The sequence below is a fragment of the Lissotriton helveticus genome, chromosome 5_1 (assembly GCF_964261635.1).
Source record: "Lissotriton helveticus chromosome 5_1, aLisHel1.1, whole genome shotgun sequence".
Taxonomy (NCBI): Eukaryota; Metazoa; Chordata; class Amphibia; order Caudata; family Salamandridae; genus Lissotriton; species Lissotriton helveticus.
Window position 1 is genome coordinate 2,135,076,204 of NC_136065.1, and position 12,324 is coordinate 2,135,088,527.

Here is a 12,324-nt window from a genome sequence, read left to right on the forward strand (position 1 = left end):
ATGGAGTCGCTGAACTGAGCCCAGGGTCTGGGGGGTCTGTAGATGAGAGTTCCTCTGAGGGTGGTGTTGGGGTCGGTGTGGATCCGGATGTGCGGGTGTTAGGCGGTGTTGAGGGTGTCGTCTGCGTGGGTGGCGACCTTGAGGGTGGACTTGTGGACGATGGCTATTCCTCCTCCGATTCCGTTGGCGCGATCCCAGCTGGTGATCTTGTAGCCGTCCGGGATGGCTATGGCGATGTCGGGCGCCGAGGAGTCGTTCCACTAGGTCTCGGTCAGGAAGGCCACGTCCGGGGCGGAGGTGTCGAGCAGATCCCAGAGCTCGACGGCGTGTTTGTGTGCGGAGCGGGTGTTGAGGACTATGCAGCGGAGGTGGTTAGGTCCAGTCCTTGGAGGTTTGGTGGTTCTGTCGCAGGTGAAGCTGCAGGTGTGGCAGGAGAAGGGTCCGTGGGCCCGTTTCGGGGCTGCCTGGAAGCAGGTGTGGTTACGGCCGGCGTTGAGTGCGTGGAGGGTGTGGCGTGGTAGTGGATTCTGGTGTCGTGGCGTTCGCGGGGTCCAAGAGTTCTGGCGCTGGGCGTGGTCCAGGTGCGGATGGGCGCAGCGCACCAGCAGCGCGTCCACTGCGCGCGTCCGCTTCGCGGCCTGCATATGAGGTGGCTTGGGAGGGAGAAGCAGCTGGGAGGTGGGAGTGGGGAGGCGAATTGGTGTGCAGGGGGGGCAGGGCCGTAGGGATGCAGCTGCGGGAAAGGTCGGATCGGGAGCAGAGGGGAAAACTGGTGCACAGGGCAGAGGGGAGGGAAAAACCCAGGAAACAAGGAGGCAGCAAGGAGGCAGGAACCAGGCAGTCAAGTGACGAGCAGCGGCGTGTGGGCGACCTGCCTGCAAGCAGAGTCAAAGGTCACAAAAAAGCGCAGAAAGGTCACAAAAAACGGGGGGAAACGAGTGGCACAGAGTCACAAAGGTCACAAGAAAGGGCAGAAAGGTCACAAAAATGGGGGGAAACAAGTGGCACAGAGGCAGAAAGGTCACACGAAAGGGCAGAAAAGGTCACAGAAAACGGGGGAAACGAGTGGCACAGAGGCAGAAGGTCGCAAGAAAGGGCAGAAAGATCACAAAAAATGGGGGGAAACGAGTGGCACAGAGGCAGAAAGGTCACAAGAAGGGGCATAAAAGGTCACAAAACAAGCATTTGCAATGCAATAGGTCTCGCATTAGGAAAGTTTGAGCTATTGGTCTTGTAAATGACAATTTTTTTATTTTTGTTTTGGTTTTGAAAATAGCTTAATTAATATCTTTGTCGTTTACAATGCCAATAGTTATAACTTTCGTAAATGTGACACCTATAGCATTTGTAATGCAACATGATTTGTATTTACGTGACTTAGATGTATTGATATCACAAATAACAATGGCTTTTAATTTTTTTAAGTAATTAAAAATACTTCAATAAAAGTGATTGTAATTTATAATGGCAGTAGCTTAAACTTTTGTAAAAAACTTTTGTGAAGATTATGTTCAATGTATTTTATTGTGACGAAAATCCAAGAACAGAAGTGAACTATTAACATCTTTTTGTGACATTTGTAATAAAGCTTGAAACATTGAGAGAACATAATTGAACCAGTTGTTGTTGAATGGTTGCACAGATTGATGCTGTGATGGCGCAGTGGTGCTGAGTGATGCTGTGGTGGTGCTGAGTGATGCTGTGGTGGTGCTGAGTGATGCTGTGGTGGTGCTGAGTGATGCTGTGGTGTTGCTGAGTGATGCTGTGGTGGTGCTGAGTGATGCTGTGGTGGTGCTGAGTGATGCTGTGGTGGTGCTGATTGGTGCTGTGGTGGTGCTGAGTGGTGCTGTGGTGCTGCTGAGTGGTGGTGCTGAGTGATGCTGTGGTGGTGCTGAGTGATGATGTGGTGGTGCTGAGTGATGCTGTGGTGGTGCTGAGTGGTGCTGAGTGATGCTGTGCTGCTGCTGAGTGATGCTGTGGTGGTGCTGAGTGATGCTGTGGTGGTGCTGAGTGATGCTGTGGTGGTGCTGAGTGGGAGATGGGGAGAGGGAGAAAAAGGAGAGCAGGGAGAGGGAGACGGTAAAGAGAGAGAGAGAGAGAGGAGAGAGGGGGGAGAGATGAGAGAGAGAGGGGGAGAGAGGAGAGAGAGACGGAGACGGGGAGAGAGGAGAGGGAAAGGGAGAGAGGGAGAGGGAAGTGAGGGAAAGGGAGACGGGGAGAGAGGAGAGGGAAGAGAGGGAAAGGGAGAGAGGGAGAGGGAAGTGAGGGAAAGGGAGAGAGAAAGGGAGAGAGGGTAGAGGGAGAGAGGGAGGGTAAAAAGAGAGGGTGAGGACGAGAGCGAAGGACGGAGGGGAGAGAGAGGGGAGGGAGAGAGAGAGGAGAGCAGGCAGAGGGGGAGATGGGGAGAGGGAGAAAAAGGAGAGCAGGGGGAAGGTAAAGAGGGAGAGAGGAGAGAGAGGGGGAGAGGGAGAGAGGAGAGAGAGAGGGAGAGGGTGAGAGAGGAGAGAGGGAGAGGGAAGTGAGGGAAAGGGAGAGAGGTAGACGGAGAGAGGGAGAGTGAGAGAGTGAGGGGAGGGAGGGAGAGGGAGGACGAGAGGGAAGGAGGGAGAGGAGGGGAGATAGAAGGCACAAACTGCCTGAGAAACAGACACAAAGAAGGAGTAAGAGAGAAAGGATGGCAGGCTTTGAGGAAGAAGAGTGCCGCAGACAGAGATCATGCGGTGAGAAACAGGAGGGGCAAAGGCAGATATGGAAGACGACGATCCACCGAGCAGGTCAAGCCGCGGAGAGGCACAGGCATAGAGCAGGCAGAGGAGGGGCACAGAGAGACTGAAGGGCAGTGGCAGCTAGATTGTAAGTGCTATGAAAGAAGGAGATAGTGAGTCTGAAAAAGGTACGAGTAGGCCAGAGAGATTGCGAGAGAGAAAGACGAGAGCAGACAATATGAATGAATGGGAGAGAAAGAGTAAGACAAACTGGAGGGAGACAACGAGAAGTTGGGGAAAAATGAATGCATGGGGCTAGCAAATGAGGGACTGGGAAGTACGTGATACAGACGAGATAGTGGTAGTAGATGGACGAGTTGAAAAAAAGAGATGGGCAAAAGTCAGTACAGTGAGACACAAGGAGAACGGAAGAGAAAGAAGAGGGCATCATTGGGTAAAAGTGACAGAGAGAGAGAGGCAAGAGGAAGTGTAAAGTTTGAGTCCAAGAGAGGAGAGCTATACAGACAATAAAAGTATGGGTGCACAAACAGACACAGGCAAGAGATAGAATACTCTGGGAGAAATATAGCAACGAGAGATAGAGTGACAGCAATAAAGAGACTAGGAGACTGAATGGGAAACTCGGAATTCCAATATTTTAAGGGCAGAGTAGGAAAGAGACATGCATTAGACAGGCAATGTGGATGATAAAAACGAAGATCAACGCACGAGAGGAAGAGAGCAATAAAGACACTAAGTGGAGACAATGAGAAATGATAGAGAAATGTAAGTGCACCCACGGGAGAGACTGGGTGGGGCAGGACAGACAAAGTGCGATACAGAAAAGAGACATGCATCATACAGAAGGGAAGGGGCAAACAAGTTTCCTAATTAGTGTCTGAGACGTCGCAAAAGATGGAAGCCAGTCTGTGAGGCGAAACTTCCAGGCGGTAGTCGGATTGATTGCTTCCTGCACGTACCCGAAAACAATCATTTGGTGGCACTGTCCGGAATGGCTTCTCCGAGGTGGTGTTTACATTTGAAAACACCTTTCCGAATTCTGAAAACTGTCATATTTTATGTGGTTTGTTGTATAATTTGGCTTATATGCATGAGGCTGTAAGAGTCCAGGCAGACGCTTGAATCCACTAGCCCAATAAACTTGTTGGCTCACCCATCTCTAAAGCGAGGTGAAGGAAATCTCATAAACTGGTTGCTAGTGCACTCTTCGTGTCTACTGAATTACTTTTTAGGTCTTTGGTCTCTCTTTTCTTTAAATCACTGCCAAGTTACTGACCTTCTCTCAGTCTCCCTGGAGTGCAGAAGGAATACATAACAAAAGAAAAGGGTAACAAAGGGGCAGTGGAGGAACGGGCCAGATATAAAAAAAAAACCTTAACACTTTCTATGCAAGTCACATCTGTTTTATAAACGGCCGGATCTCGTAGAGGGAGGCGGAGGCCTCTTCGCCCGGCTGACTCATGATGCACACAGAGGAAGAGGCAATGGTAAAAGTAGAAATAGAAGATGGACACCGAGGGGGAAACGTGTCTGGAGTCAAAGCATTACAATGTTAAAGTTCGCAATTTTATTTTTTTAATTTCCGTAAATCCTCGGTTTACAGTGCAGTACCCAGGTGTAAAGTTGCGTATTGGGTCCTCTAATGACGCTAATCTGCGAAACCGCCACAATGTAAAAGCAAGCAATATGTGCAGGAAATAAATAAAGCATACTTTATACTGTTTCATATATGATTGCCCATGATGTACGCACGAATTAGCAGCCTCCCCACTGTCTGAGCAGCCCCTGCCTCGTTTACCCAGGGTGTCTTTTGCGAAACAATGCTGCTGGTAATCTTGCCCTGAATTACTGGCACTTTATAACTTTGAAGGGCGGATGCACACGGAAACCAATTACTGCGCACAGTTCAAATATTATCGGTCTCATATTCGATAAAGTTAGAGCGCCTAATGTCTCCGATCAGGGGGACCTGGGGGTGAAAGACAGCAGAATAAAACAAGTTAAACAAGTTTTAAAAGGAGACACGGCCTAGCGGCAGAAAGTACGGCCGGCCGGCCGTGAATAATTAGGGGGTGAGAAATGCGCTGGGAGGGCTGCCTTTGATGTGGTAATGCGAGACAGGCAGGCAGGCCGCTGGTGGCATTGTGCACGCGCTTTTTAGGGCTTGCGCTTGCGCAATGACCTAAAAAGCACATGTACTGCAAGGAATCGCCAGTGGTGGTTAAACTCTGGATAAGCCACAATAGAGCTTTGCCAGCTATGCGCAGAAGCAGGCGAGCCCTAAAAACGGGGGGAAACGAGTGGCACAGAGGCACAAAGGTCCTAAGAAAGGGCAGAAAGGTCACAAAAAACGGGGGGAAACGAGTGGCACAGAGGCACAAAGGGGAGTAGAGGCAAGAAAAATGAGTACAATCAGGGGAGCAGAACGCAAGACAAGCATTGGAAATGCAATAGGTCTCGCATTAGAAAAGTTGGAGCTATTGGTCTTGTAAATGACAATTATTTTATTTATGTGTTGGTTTTTAAAATAGCTAAATTGATAGCTTTGTAATTTACAATACCAATAGTTATAACTTTCGCGAATGTGACACCTATAGCTTTTGTAATTTTAAAGCCAAACAAACCTGCAATTAAAACAAGCCTCTACAGCTTAAAGGTAAAGAGGTAGTTGCCTACAGGAGAGAGTAGAGCACGAAAAAACTGTTTACAGTGAAAGGGCAGTAGAAATGTAAATATGTGCAACACGTATTAAAGGTAAAACTGAAGCTACTTTTAAGTGGCCTGTGCATTAGTGTTTCTTTAAAGTGAAATGAGGCACTTTAGTGAACATGACTGTGTAAGATCAGCTTTGTGTTCCTTTTGTGAGTGACATGTCCCTCAGCCAATGCCATTGCTACGTTATCTTATGTACGTAGCGCAGCTGGAAATTCCCACATAGTAAACCACGTAGTTTCTAGAAGGAGTATAGCGTCTGCTGTTCGTTTCCGGCCTCGTGTGACAGGTAATAAAAAAAGCGATCTTTTAATTTGTTTGTAATGTTAGTGCTCTTTACATGGTATGGTGGGTGGGGGTGGCTTGTAGGTGATGGTTGGTGAATGTGAAGTTTTTTTCCGTAATTAAGGACATAAGGTCAAGGGCTTTAAGTTTTAAATGGAGCGGAGTTGGCTTTGTAATTTGGGTGGGTGAGGGACGTGGGAGATCTCATTGTTTGGGAGGAGACGGAAAGGAGATAGATGCAGGAAGTGCACAAGTGGGGGAAGGGGTGGCGTATGGGAATGCGGTTGTTAATGGAGGTAGGGAAATGGGAGGAGGGGGAGGTCAGCGGCGCACATGAGGACGGAGGAGTTGTTGGTGCAAAATTGAGATTGTATTAAGGGGCGCAGCAGGGGCCTTTTATTTTTATGAGGTAATTTGTCGTGAATGTAATTTGTTTGTGGTGTGCAAGAGCTTTAAATGGTATGGTGGGTGGGGGTGGCTTGTAAGTGCTAGTTAGTGATGGTGGAGTTATTTATTGCTGTAGTCGATATGCTGGGGGGCTAATTAAGGACAGAGGGTCAAAAGATTAAAGTTTTGAATGGGGTGGAGTTGGCTTTCTAACTTGGGTGGATGAGGGAGGTCGGAAGTTCGATTGTTTAGAAGGACATAGAAAAGGGATAGGTGCAGAAAGTGCACAAGTGAGGGGGTGGCGTATTGCAATACGGTAGTGATAAAGGAAGGGGAATGGAGGGGGGAAGGTCAGCGGCGCACAGGAGGAAGGGAGGGGAGTTGTTGTCGCAGGAAAGAGAATACATTAAAAGGGTGGGCGCAGCAGGAATGTTTTACCCTTATTTACTTATTTATTTCTTTGTGCATTTTTATATAGCTGGGACTTTACCCTAGGATGGCAGAGCTGTTCACAATAGGAACAAAACTGATACATGAGAACATTAAAAGTGAGCAAATTACAAAAGCAAATTACAAGACGGAGGGCATTGCTGTGGGGAGGGGGGAGGAGGGAGGAGAAATGTGATACGGCCGCAGCAGGGAGGAGAAAGTGAGCAAATTACAAAAGCAAATTACAAGACGGAGGGCATTGCTGTGGGGAGGGGGGAGGAGAAATGCGATACGGCCGCAGCAGGGAGGAGCGCGGCTGAGGCAGAGCGCACGCTAGGGGAAGCTTGTGGGTCGGAGCGGGAAGAGCTGCTGGGGAACAGATGGCTGACGATTTGATGCTGTGCACGCGCATTTTAGGTCAATGCGCTTGCGCATTGACCTAAAAGCGCACGGGCACAGCACCAAATCGCCAGTCTAGGTAAAGTCTGTTTAAGCCCCTATAGTCTTGCTCCGTTCAATGCGCATTCGCATTGAGAGGCGAGACCTAAAAAACGAGTACAATCAGGGGAGCAGAACGCAAGAAAAACGAGTGCAATCAGGGGAGCAGAAGGCACGAAAAACGAGTACAATCAGGGGAGCAGAATGCAAGAAAACCAGTGCAATCAGGGGAGAAGGCACTAAAAACGGGTACAATCAGGGGAGCAGAGGCAAGAAGAACGAGTGCAATCAGGGGAGCAGAAGGCATTAAAAACGAGTGCAATCAGGGGAGCAGAAGGCACGAATAACGAGTGCAATCAGGGGAGCAGAGGCAAGAAAAACGAGTGCAATCAGGGGAGCAGAAGGCACGAAAAACGAGTGCAATCAGGGGAGCAGAGGCAAGAAAAACGAGTGCAATTGGGAGCAGAAGGCAAGAAAAACGAGTGCAATCAGTGGAGCAGAAGGCACGAAAAACGGGTACAATCAGGGGAGCAGAGGCAAGAAAAACGAGTGCAATCAGGGGAGCAGAAGGCAAAAAAAACGAGTGCAATCAGGGGAGCAGAAGGCACGAAAACGAACAATCAGGGAACAGAAGGCAAGAAAAACAAGTGCAATCAGGGAGCAGAAGGCACGAAAAACTGGTGCAATCAGAGGAGCAGAGGCAAGAAAAACGAGTGCAATCAGGGGAGCAGAAGGCACGAAAACGAACACAATCAGGGAACAGAAGGCAAGAAAAACTAGTGCAATCAGGGGAGCAGAAGGCAAGAAAAACAAGTGCAATCAGGGAGCAGACGGCACAAAAAACGGGTACAATCAAGGGAGCAGAGGCAAGAAAAACGAGTGCAACCAGGGGAGCAGAAGGCAAGAAAAAACAAGCATTTGCAATGCAATAGGTCTCGCATTATTTAAGTTTGAGCTCTTATTATTGTAAATGGCAATGTTTTTTGCTTTCTGCTATAGTTTTCTTATGTACATAAAAAGCTACATATAAAGTATTTGTTATTAAAATTATTTATGCAATATTTAAATTTATTTGCATTAAAGATTACAAGAATATCTTAGCAAAAAAGTAAAACTTTTTAATGGTAATTGAGTAAATGTCCATTTATACATTTTAATTTCAAATAGGTAAGTGTAAACATCACAAATATATTGTGCAAACAGTGCAAAATATTTTAGCCATAAATATTTTTGTTTTACGAGGTAGTTTGTAAGAAAATGATTGTAAAAGGCAAATACTGTAATTAAAATGTAACATATAACAGTACAGTTATGGCTAGTAAACATACATTAGTAGTATAGTATAATTGTAAACATCACAAATATATTGTGCAAACATTGTAATGGTGTTGTATTCTATTACTGTTTTTTTTTTAACATAGTTTTTTAAGAAACAATTGTAAAAGTATTACACTAATAAAGTGCACTATATAAAAGTACAGTTATATGCCAAAATAGTTTTCTTTGTATTAGTGTCATTTTAAATTACTTTTCAAGAATGACTTCAAGTATGAAAATAACCATGTGTCAAGCTTTCTAGGCAAGAAAACAATTATTAGCATTTTAAGAAAAGCTTTTGTTGTTGTTGGTGTTTCCTTATATTTCTTCAAGCACATCAGTTATGCATCCATTGCAAAACAAAACTTTTAGCTTAATGGGTAGATATGCCATCAAAGAATCCTCAAAGTTTTCAGTATCTGGTTCTATTCGTAAGTAGTCCATCAAAGCAATATTCACAATGTCTATTGACTGTAAAGTTTTGTTTGTTCCCACTTGAGCTGTCATGGTAGTATTTTCCTGGAATTTTTTTTCAACTCCATATAAGGTGACGAAAATTGTTTCCTTTGGAGGTTGTACAACCTATTGGAAAATTGTTTTAAAAAACATTTATTGTATTACATTTGCATTATTTTATTAATATATGCAAGTTTTATAAATGCAGTACATTAAGTTGTAGGAAAACATTTATATACTTTTGTAGCATTTCTAAATGAAAAGTTAATATTATAAATAGAGGTACTTGCAGGTTGCATTTTTATGTTATTGACATAGTGGCAATCTTTCAGTCTTTATATATTGGTACACATGTCACAGGTATGTTGGGGCATTATTTTACTGAATCATCAAAAATGTATTTGACATTTTATTGATTTAGTAAAATAACAATTAAGTTATTTTATATTTTGAGGCATTTAGATGTATATGCCTCTAGTTTTTAGATGTCTAATTGAATTGGTATTTTACTATTAAATTTCTTTAATTGTAAAATACCAAAATAGTGTGCATGCATTATGTGCATGTACACTTATGGTAAGATATGCAAACCTGCTGTTATTGCATATATGTTTGGGCTATTGCATTTTAGTTTTTTATGGGTGTTCTACAGGATGTTTAAGTGACACTCCTTGCAGGTTTGAAATTTGTATCTGCAATTCAATACTTGATTAATAATGGCGTTTCATTTTTATGAGCTTTAATGCTGATTGAAATGAATGGCCATTAGTAAATTGGTATTTGTGAATTTGTAAATATTTATTGCTTTAACACCTTAAGTGTTGGTGACGGGCAATGGTTGTCAGCAGCGCTACCTCCCCAGTGCTGCGCACGATTATTGAACGTGTATTCAGCACTAGTTCTAATAGACAGTGCAGCAGTGGGGAGGAATGTGTTATAGTAGTTATGAAGCTAAAGTATGTTTTTCTTTGTTATATTCGTTTTTTATAGTAAATACAAACTTTATGTAGTTTATCCAAAAAATACATTTGTACATATTGTCACCTGGCCTGAAAAAAAAAATTCTGTGGAAAAAAGGGTTAAAAAAAAAAGCATTTTTGTATTGGATAGCTACAAATTTCACTTACTTGTATTGTTGTATGTCTTGTCGTATTCAATATTTTTTCTCTGTTAAATTGGTGTACAGTCATATGAGTCAGCTGTACATATGTTCCAAGATGAAAAATAAAGTCTGTTGCTTCTCTCCACAGACTTATCTTAACGGAGTCGGTAGCATCTTTTATTGTGATGCTCCTTATTTTTGTTTCTTGTCCTTTAGCGATTATAGTTCTTGTATCTTCAATCTGCAATTTTAAAAATGTTTTTTTTTATTATTGAGTTAATGCAGTCATATATATGTATTCTTTTAATTGAATAAATCTGTTTTATACATTTTTATTAGTTGTAGATTACATTTTCGTAAAGGCATAGCATTTGTGTTTAAGCAATCAATATTTATCTGTAAATTATTTACTCACCGTATACTTAGTTGCGATTTGTTGTTTTGCTTTTATTGTATTTGTATTATCAAGACTATCATATTTAGAGTGCTTTACTTACCTTAGTATTGAAATAAATGTGCTACTATCATATTTAAAGTGCTTTACTTACCTCATAATTTAAATTGATTCTTGCTGTATATTTGTAAACATTGCTTTAGAGTGCTTTACTTACCTTATTATTGAAATAAATGTGCTACTATCATATTTAAAGTTTTTTACTTACCTTATTATTTAAATTGATTGTTGCTGTATATTTGTAAACATTGTATTAAAGTTTTTAGTACAAAATGGTCTTAATATGTATTTTGTACTGATAACATAATTGTATGCAGAATGCATTAGCATACTGGTATTATTTTGGCATTTTATACTAACAGCAATTACTATCAAATGTAAAATGCTTTACTTACCTTATACTTGGTAGTTAATTGTTACTCTCAAATAGTATAATTTGTTTAGAATTGTTTGCTAGTAAGCATTGTTATAGCTATAGTAAGTGTTATAGAAGAAATTGTGTAGTAGAATATTGCAAATGCAATTTGTTTTTAGGAATGCATATTTATTAGAGATACAAGCATATATAAAGCGCTTTACTTACCTTATACTTGGTAGTTAATTGTTATTTTTAAAACATTTATTTTGTTCTGGAAATTGTTTGCAAGTAAGCAATGCAATAGTTATATTGAATGTTATAGAAATTTTTTGGGTAAGAGTACTAATTAAATTTTTTCTCTAGAATGTATTTTTTTAGGAAACACAAACATATGTAAAGCGCTTTACTTACCTTATAATAAGTATGAATTGGCTCTATTTAAAAAAAAAAAATTCTGAATATATTAATAAAAAGAGTCGAAAATAACATTGAATATTATATATTATTTTCATATAGGATAGCATGTACAGTGCAAATTATTCATACATATGTATCATACTAGGATTATAAGTACATTTGCATAGCGAACAGTTATATATAGGCATTTTGTTAAAGACATTTTTTTGCATTACAATGGAGAAAAAATGTCAAATGTTATAGTAGTAGCAAAATAATTTTCTTGCATCTTACCTCTGTTACTGTTCCAGATACACTTAGTAGTGTTTTCACGGCAGCCTCGCGTACAGCCTTAATAGGAGACAGTGGCGGTGCCATTGGATTTAAAATATACTGTGCTTCCTGGATAAGAGATTGGGAAATAGACAGTGGAGGCATTCTTGCAATTTTTGTTTTTTTTGTTATTAATATTATACCATCTTTTACAATGTAATTTCGAATCATCAGTCCATTTTGTTCTTTTGTTTGATGATAGTATTCTTCATTATAACAAGTTGATTTAATACATCCAGTTTCATCTGCTAATGACATGTGGTACAATACTTTATTCTCATTTTTGGCGTTTCTGTAGTAAGTTTTGGATGAACATTGTATAACGTTGACACGAACTCCTTTTTGATATGGTTTGGCATCAACTTGTCTGTCGTCTTTGAGTTCTTCGATAGAAATCATCTGTAAAATATAATTCATTAAGTTAGAATGGTAGATAATGTTGTCAGATGAATATATACAGACAGTGATGTAATGCATTTATTTAAATAGCTATCCATATTGGTTTGTGATCACTGTAATATGATTCTAATGTGCCACAATTTATAAAGCATGTATTTGTAAAAATGTGGTCTAATAAAGAATTGTAGTCTGTTGTAGCTGTTGTTATTCTTTGTTCGCAATTGAAATGTGTTAACATGTGACTTAAAAGTAATTTAGCATTGTGTGTTGTTTGAAGTAAATCAATATTAAAGTCACCCATTATTATATATTTATGGTGTGGGTAGGCATTCATTGTCGTTGTTAATATTGCTAAAAAGGTTTCTGTTGGCACTTTGGGTTGTTTGTACACAAATACTATTAAGTAATTTATGTTGTTTATTGTTTGTGTTATTGTCAGAATGTCAACTTGTTGTGTTGTAGTAAATATTGGATTTATAATTATTTGTTTTTGGGAATAGATTGCAATTCCATGTTTTGTTTGTCTATTGGA

General features: G+C 41.4%; 1 long non-coding RNA gene across 1 annotated transcript; it reads right to left on the reverse strand.

Moving 5' to 3' along the window:
• Positions 1 to 8,764: 8,764 nt before the first annotated feature.
• Positions 8,765 to 11,514, reverse strand: LOC144754036 (uncharacterized). The gene is made up of 3 exons (XR_013594633.1): positions 11,355 to 11,514; positions 9,878 to 10,093; positions 8,765 to 8,876 (listed from the first exon to the last, which is right to left on the reverse strand). It is a non-coding gene; the product is annotated as an uncharacterized LOC144754036 (long non-coding RNA).
• Positions 11,515 to 12,324: the final 810 nt, after the last annotated feature.